At 43.2% G+C, this 9106-nt stretch overlaps 1 long non-coding RNA gene across 1 annotated transcript; it reads right to left on the minus strand.

The window, feature by feature from the left end:
• Positions 1-3394: 3394 nt before the first annotated feature.
• On the minus strand, positions 3395-5804 carry LOC125555456. Its single transcript, XR_007304712.1, has 2 exons — positions 4593-5804; positions 3395-3725 (listed from the first exon to the last, which is right to left on the minus strand). It is a non-coding gene; the product is annotated as an uncharacterized LOC125555456 (long non-coding RNA).
• Between the last annotated feature and the right edge of the window lie 3302 nt (positions 5805-9106).

Raw genomic sequence — 9106 nt, forward strand, 5'->3', positions numbered from 1 at the left:
GTTAGATTGCTAAGATACAAAGTACAGTGTTGTAAATAAACTATAGTTAGGTTTGAGTACACAATTTGACAAAAGTTCTCTCGTCACGGATGTACTCTCATTTCTCAATCATTTCCGTGATTACTTCACTGTGACAACAAAACAGGTCTTGAGACTCTCAGGCATGAAAAGCTACCTGTAAGTAGGTACCATCCACTGCAAGAGCACATTGCTTTACCAAACAAAATCACCAACAAAGCACATGGTCACTTTCGTTTTGCCAGCTTACTCCCGCAAAACTTGGGTTCACCTACACCATAAACAAGGGCTCTGCACAGGATCTTCACACCAGCTTATCCTCCACCCAGCAAGCCAAACACTCAGACACATAGTACTGACTCAGCATCACAGGTACCAAAAACGAACGCACCACAAGAATGGCATACAGCAAAGCAAGCACTAGGCCCCATCGACTCTACATCTATGCCTGCACACGTTTTGCCGGTACGATGTATTTGCCCCTCGCTCCATGGCCATCTGCTGTGTTGCGCATCCTGAATTGCCGCCTCACCGCAGCCTCTTCCGTCTCCAGCCAATCTTCATCGCGCACAACAATAAACTGCAAAAAAAAGACATGAAACTAACATTGACTCATCTGCACATCCATATCATTCTAAAAATTTTGCCAACAAAATAATACCTCATTAAATTCTTCTTCTGATATAGGCTTCCTGCACCGAACATGGGGCTTGGCTTCACACTTTTTGTACTCCGCACCAGTGGGATGCTTCACATCATCACCGCATTCACAGCACTCACCTACAATTATGGTATAGTTTTGTTAACCAATATGTAATGTACATCATCACACTCAGAGCACTCACCTACAATTAGCATTCTAATGTACAAAAGAAATACTAGAGCTTGATGACTATCATAGTACAAGTCATTCAGAATCTCTCACAGCATGGTCTTGTGGAGTATCCTTATATTGGCTACCGGTAGAACCAAGCATGATTTTATTGGCAATGTAAATCTGCACCACATGGTTACTAGGTCCAGCATAACATTTCAGGCAGAACTATTCTTTCAATTCAAGTCAGCGAAAAAAAAATAGCTGATCCGTCTTAGGAACACATACGGTTTCATTGATTAACTATGCTACAACATACTCCCTCCGTCCCATAATATAAGAGCATTTTTTAAACTAGTGTAGTGTCAAAAACGCTCTTATATTATGGGACAGAGGGAGTAGTTAATATTCTGATGAATATCTAAAACAGCTAGCGAACACGCTTACTCTTATGTTTTTAGACATGCTCAAATGAGTCAAAAACATATGCTGTGAGCAAATGCTGATTTTTCTTTATTGTCACATGTACCCATGCGGCAAACACACCTAATCTTCTAGTGAATTAAAAAAGCGTGAAAACAGCTACCAGTACCACTTAGTTAAAAGGCACTAGGTGATACAAAGTACTCCCTCCATTTTTATATACAAGGCCACTATGGGATATACATTTTGCATCTATGCAAGGCCACCAACAGTAATCGAGGCAAAGTGAATGATATTTTCTCGTACTAACAACCTGTTTAATACTTCCACGCATGAAGTCATAATGACAATCAGCTACTTCCTCCACTCAGTTTCTTTGCATGCATGCGGAGTATTAATGATCCCAGTAAACAAGAAGAAAAGTTGACTTGTAAAGTAGGCATTAAATTTTACATTGGTACCTGTAATTCGAATTTGTGGCCTTGTATACAAAAATGGAGGGAGTATGAATAGATGCAAAATTTTACTGACTTGCATACTGATAATGCTGAATGGAAGAATTGAATAGCTAAATAACGAAAATGCAAACATACCATCATCTTCGGATGAAACCACACAAATGCAACTAAGCGTGTATTCCTCCAATTCACCATCTGTTGTGCAGGTTGTTTCGATGAAGAGAAGATCTTCGATGGCATTAGGTCCTCTTTCTACAAGCACATTTAAATGTGAGAAGGACCTGCATTCATGCTGAGAACCTTTTCTTGGGAAGTGAGCTTTGTAACTCACAACTTTCTTGATTTCATATGCAAGATCCTAAAACATAAGAAAGACAGTGAGGGAGAGCGGCAATCAAGAAAACGGCAAGAGAGAGCAAGGGAGATAGCAAACCTCCAAAAGATGGTCCTCGTTGTGCTTGTCCAGTAAAGCTTTAACTACTTCCCGAGTGGGGTTATAGTTCATCATTGCATCCAAAGCTTCTTTCGAGTTCTTCCTTGTGCTATTACGCCAATATAGTGTATGCCAAACATACCTGTCCTCTTTGGAAAGCCCACCCAAGTACCTAGTTTAGATAAACAACACGATATGCGAGGGTCAGGGATTTTGAAGTGCAAGCACAAAGCTTGTGATTTTAAAGAATTATACTATGGAATTGTCACCCTGATTGGCAAGGGGTAGGGGGCTGACAAGATCCAAATGTATAGACCTATTTGCATGCTTACTGTGGCATTTAATTTTTTTTACCAAGACCCTGATTGCCAAGTAGGGCTATGCTGATTACAGAGAATGTAACGGCCATATACTTTAGATAGTGTAGTAATGCTACATTGAGACTTAACATTCTTTACATAAGAGCAAAATACCTGTTGTTTTTCTTAAAGTAGATTTTGAGAAGGCATACGGCAAAATCAATTTGGAATTTATGTTTGCAGTTCTAGAAATGAAAGGTTTCCCTAGGAAGTTTGCGTGGTGGACTAAAGCTGTTGTCTGCAATGGCATGTTGCTAATACTCGGAATGACATGATAGGTAATTACATTGTTACTAGGAAGGGACTCAGGCAAGGAGACAAATTCTCTCTTTTACTTTTTAACATTGCTTCTGATGTTCTGGCTACGCTGATCAAAAGAGCCCAAAAATAAGGATTCATTAAAGGCTGCACATTTGATTCATAGGATAGGAACTTTTCCATTTGGTCTAGGCTAATGTTTTTTTTCTTTTGAAACGTGAAGGATTCATTCCTAGCCTACATAGGAATAGGATATCCATTCCAACAAACCAAAGGGCCTCAAAGTAATTTTCCTACAAAATTCCTCTCTTTTAGAATTCGTACAAAATTCCTGTAAACCAAAGGAGATCTCAACGGTTTGCTCTTATATCACAGCAGCAATGGTCCACCGTGATCACCAACAAGAGGCCATTAAGTCCCGAACTGCAAGACAACACTGGGGCAGGAATCTGAAGACACAGTCACATAGCTGAGAAAAAGTACAAGCTTGGATGATTGATCTTTAGATACACTGACTTTAAGAAATTGATCTTTTGTCACAATACTATTCTGTCCACTTCATTCAAACTTCGACCTATCACCCTCGGGTGTTCCAAGCTAATAGTGGCCTAACTATAAGTTAGGAGTGAGCTAAAGAGAAATATACTTGCATATAAGGTGCTAGCATAGGACATAGCATATAAATATGAGCATTTTCCAACACTTACAAATAGAAACAAAGTTGAGAGAAGATTTACTTGAATTTACACAGATTAATGTGATAGGAGTCTATAGCATCCTGAGCTTCTTGTAAGCTCTTAAATGGACCACCTCGATGAGGATATGTGTTGAAGAGTCCACCAGTATCAACCCTCAGAAAATACTTAATTAGTAATCCTTTTGGCATCAATGCCGAAACAGGTGGAAAGTGGTTTGGCGATGGTGGGGCCTCAATACGCACTGCCTGCTCAGTGTCCTCACAGCTGAAAAGGCAAAAGATAATAAGTTTGTGGAATATATTTATTTATTTTGGAAAAAAATGATACCAAGGACAAGATGTCTCCAAGAGATCTCACTGTAATTCATAGTTGTAGGAGTTACTTTGCAATTTCTTTGATAATGGATCAAAATCATTTTATCTGTAATGGTTGGGAGCGTGAATAAAACTATAGGTGTTTCTAAAAAAAACTAGTTAACCTGACCTCTTATCTCAAAAGAAAAACTAACCTTTCTTAAAACTAAGTAGTTGTTATTAACTAAAAACGAAGCACTCCAAAAACCAATGCAGATTTTTTAGAATCAAAGACATTTGGTCGTGATAGTGGTCAATAGAGGACTTTTTACAAAGCCTCATGCTCTTGAACAGAATAATTCAATCTGACCACTAATAGCTTCGATAAATAGCTCTTTTTCTAATGATCTAGCGATTCTTGGACAAAAAGTCGGTGGGAACAAGAATAGGAGCTGGACAACCTTGCGAACGAGGGCAAATAACATCATGTAAGCTTGAAGAAGCTTTCGTTATAGGCGAGCCATGTATTAATGTAGTAGTATATATATTTTGCTAACTACAGTTGGGTGGGTTATTAGACCAACTCTAAGTGACAAGGCAATGCTCTATTATGAAGGATGCTCTGAGAGAGAATAAATCAAAGAATATAAAGATAGTTGTCTCATGGATAATGCAAATGGACTAGCCCTCATTGAATAGGTACAGGTTTAAGAGAGATTACATTCTGCATTTATATATACGAACGACCAATGTAAAACATGCAGCTATCACTATTAGATGTTCCAAGCCATTAAAAATAGAGAGGAGAGTGAAGGGATGGCGACAAAGTCATACATACGGTGGAGGCTGTGGCCGACTGTAGGGGATCGGCTTGTGGAGGCTGCAGCAGGCAGTGGAGTCCAGAGTGGGGGAGAAGATCGGCTTGTGCAGGCTGCGGCTGGTGGTGGAGGGGAGCGGCCTGTCGAGACTGCAGCGGCCGGTGGTGGAGGGGAGGTGGCCGAGGACCTGGACGATGCAGCTGATGGCGACGCTGTAGCTGGTGGGGGAGGGGAGGGCACGGGAAGGGGTGATGCATCTGATTCTGGTGGTGGAGGGGGAGGGCGTCGGCTACGTCCGCGCGGCATCGGCTAGGGTTTTGGAGATTTCCTCCCGGCGACGCGATGGGAAAAGAGAGAAACTTTCTTTCTTCCTGGTCAGGACTATCTTTTGGAGGCGAGGGATCGCTCGCGTAAATAGGCCAGGCCCAGTACGTGACATGTGGAATACCTCACGTCACATGAACCCCTCAAAAAAAAAACTCACGTCACATGGAGTTTCGAGAGTTCACCTAGCATGTATTTTTGTCTAAAAAAAATTCTAGCATGTGTTTTTTTTTTGTCAGAAAATGCTTGTCAAAGAAATGAATGGTAGCAATCAGGTTTAGAAAAGAAACTTGGATGAATGAAACTGTGGGATCTTCTAATTTACGGCAGCATGAATCATCAATTCATCATGGAAATCACTGTGGAAGACACAAGTCCCGGGCAAGATAAAAATGTTTCTATGCCGCCTAGCCAACAATTCGCTTCATACAAATGCCGTTCGATGTCACATGAGTATGTCGCCGAGACCAGTGCTTGCGGACTTTATGGAGCGATGGTTTCTTGGAGCCTCTCATTAATTGATTGCTAGATGTGTCGTTGCATTTGGGCGTTGGTTGACGAAGATCTTGCAGAACATATGATATCAATGACCGAGCCTAGTGCGAAGCATTAGATGTTTCACGGTGATAGAGCTAATGTCTCATGAAGCGTTTATAAGGATGGCAGTGACCCTGTAGACTACGTGGTTGGCAATACAGAAGGAAATACATGAGGGGGTGTTTCAGAGTCCGCTAACAACAAATTTATTTGTTAACAACTTCATTTCAGAACTTGGAGAATCACCCAAATCCATTGCTGCTCGTGCTCCTACTCAATGCCCAAGAATTGAACCAGTCCGTTTGACCACTTCTCCATAGGGATACACAAAGATCCATGCAGGCATCTACTATTTAGCGCTTCCACTAGTAGAAAACAGGGCTATGGTCCAGGCCGGCTCAGTCCATTAGTCCCGGTTCAGTGTAGAACCGGGACTAATGTGGGCATTGGTCCCGGTTCGTGAGCCCAGGGGGCCGGCCGTACCACGTGGGCCATTGGTCCCGGTTCGTCTGGACCTTTTGGTCCCGGTTGGTGGGACGAACCGGGACCAATGGGCCTCGCTCCTGGCCCACCACCATTGGTCCCGGTTGGTGGCCTGAACCGGGACCAAAGGCTCCCCTTTAGTCCCGGTTCTTGCCACAAACCGGGACCAATGAGGTGCCTATATATACCCTCGCCCGCGAGCAGAGCACTCCAGTGCTTTGTTTTTCTCTGGACGGCGAGGGGAGGGGTTTGTGGTGCTCTAGCTCACCTCCTATGCACATGAGGTGTTCGATGGAATGCCCGAGCCACACTACTTAAACTTTCTCCTCTCGAAGCTCGACCTCCAAGCTCCATTTTCCTCGAGATTTGTCTAGATTTAGCGGTCCGTCACGCCCCGTCCCCGTCTTCACCGCGTCGATCACCCGCGCTGATCTCATCACCGACACCACCGTGGTGAGCCTCTTGTTCTTATCTTCTTTCTGAAAGGAAAAATATTCTTACTTGTCTGTTTAGATAGATACTTGTATCATTTTCTTACATTTATTATTGCATCTTATATAGTGCGATGGTTTTGGTATCCGCCCCCGTCGGCCCTCGTCCTGTCTATGATTCGGATTTGGTATGTATATTATCTTCATAACTATTGGTTCATTTATTGTTTATGAAAATTATGCCGACCAACGTGACATAGATTTTATTTATCTAGGATGTATGTGAATCGGAAATGCCAACCGACCCTATTGTCGAGAGGTTAAATTTAGTTGAAGAAGAAAACAATTTGTTGAAGGAAAAAATAAAAAAAATTGAGGAGGAGAAGATGATATTGGAGTTGCATGTTGCGGATGTCGTCGATGATCACAAGATCAAGATGGATGCAATGCGCTTGAAGATTAGAAAGATTAGAAAATATGCCATTCATACCGAGGCTTGGTATCATTATGTCGTTGGATCAATTGTTACCTTGGTTGCGATTATGATCGCATTTGTTTTCGCATTGAAATGTTTTACATAGTTTCAATGTATGGTTTAATTAATTAGATGCTCTGGAGAGCTATATGTTGTTAGATAAGAACTATGTATGCACTTTGGTTTTAATGTGATGATGAACTTCTATTAATTTGGACACTTAATTATATATAATGCACGCAGATGAACCGGCAATGGATGTACGGTGACAGACACACCCGCGAGTACATTAAGGGCGTGCATGAGTTTCTCGATGCGGCTGAGGCAAACAAGCAGAATGGTTTTATGTGTTGTCCATGCACTGAATGTGGGAATACGAGGTCTTACTCTAACCGGAAAATCCTTCACTCCCACCTGCTTTACAAGGGTTTCATGCCACACTATAATGTTTGGACGAGGCACGGAGAAATAGGGGTTATGATGGAAGACGGCGAAGAAGAAGAGTACGATGACAACTATGTGCCCCCTGAATACGGTGATGCTGCAACGGGGGGAGCTGGTGAAGATCAAGAGGAACCAGACGATGTGCCCAATGATGCTGCCACGGGTGAAGCTGCTGAAGATAAAGAGGAACCAGACGATGTGCCCGATGATGATGATCTCCGCCGGGTCATTGTCGATGCAAGGACGCAATGCATTAGTCAAAAGGAGAAGCTGAAGTTCGATCGCATGTTAGAGGATCACAAAAAAGGGTTATACCCCAATTGCGAAGATGGCAACACAAAGCTCGGTACCGTACTGGAATTGCTGCAGTGGAAGGCAGAGAATGCTGTGGCTGACAAAGGATTTGAGAAGCTACTGAAAATATAGAAGAAGAAGCTTTCAAACGATAACGAATTGCCCAACAGTACATACGCAGCAAAGAAGGTCGTATGCCCTCTAGGATTGGAGGTGGAGAAGATACATGCATGCCCTAATGACTGCATCCTCTACCGCGGTGCCTACAAGGATCTGAACGAATGCCCGGTATGCGGTGCGTTGCGGTATAAGATCAGACGAGATGAACCTGGTGATGTTGACGGCGAGCCCCTCAGGAAGAGGGTTCCTGTGAAGGTGATGTGGTATGCTCCTATAATACCACGGTTGAAACGTCTGTTCAGAAACGAAGAGCATGCCAAGTTGATGCGATGACACAGTGAGAACCGAAAGAAAGATGGGAAGTTGAGAGCACCCGCTGACGGGTCGCAGTGGAGAAAAATCGAGAGAAAGTACTGGGATGAGTTTGCAAAGGACCCAAGGAATGTATGGTTTGCAGCGCGGATGGCATTAATCCTTTCGGGGAGCAGAGCAGGAATCACAGCACCTGGCCCGTGACTCTATGTATGTATAACCTTCCTCCTTGGATGTGCATGAAGCGGAAGTTCATTATGATGCCAGTTCTCATCCAAGGCCCTAAGCAACCCGGCAACGAAATTGATGTGTACCTAAGGCCATTAGTTGAAGAACTTTTACAGTTGTGGAATGGAAACGGTGTACGTACATGGGATGAGCACAGACAGGAGGAATTTAACCTTAAGGCGTTGCTGTTCGTGACCATCAACGATTGGCCAGCTCTCAGTAACCTTTCAGGACAGAAAAACAAAGGATACCACGCATGCACGCACTGTTTAGATGACACTGAAAGTATATACCTGGAAAAATGCAGGAAAAATGTGTACCTGGGCCATCGTCGATTTCTTCCGACCAACCATCAATGTCGAAAGAAAGGCAAGCATTTCAAAGGCGAGGCAGATCACCGGAAGAAGCCGCCATGCGCACCGGTGATCACGTGCTTGCTATGGTCAATGATTTACACTACGTAATCTTTGGAAAGGGTCCCGGTGGACTAGCTGTTCCGAATGACGCTGAGGGACACGCACCCATGTGGAAGAAGAAATCTATATTTTGGGACCTACCCTACTGGAAAGACCTAGAGGTCCGCTCCTCAATCGACGTGATGCACGTGACGAAGAACCTTTGCGTGAACCTGCTAGGCTTCTTGGGCGTGTATGGGAAGACAAAAGATACACCTAAGTCACGAGAGGACCTGCAACGTTTGCACGAAAGAGACGGCATGCCTCCGAAGCAGTATAAAGGTCCTGCCAGCTACGCTCTTACGAAAGAAGAGAAAGAAATCTTCTTTGAATGCCTGCTCAGTATGAAGGTCACGACTGGCTTCTCGTCGAATATAAAGGGAATAATAAATATGCCAGAGAAAAAGTTTGGCACTAATATATCCATCTAT

This window comes from Triticum urartu, chromosome 5, assembly GCF_003073215.2.
Source record: "Triticum urartu cultivar G1812 chromosome 5, Tu2.1, whole genome shotgun sequence".
NCBI lineage: Eukaryota > Viridiplantae > Streptophyta > Magnoliopsida > Poales > Poaceae > Triticum > Triticum urartu.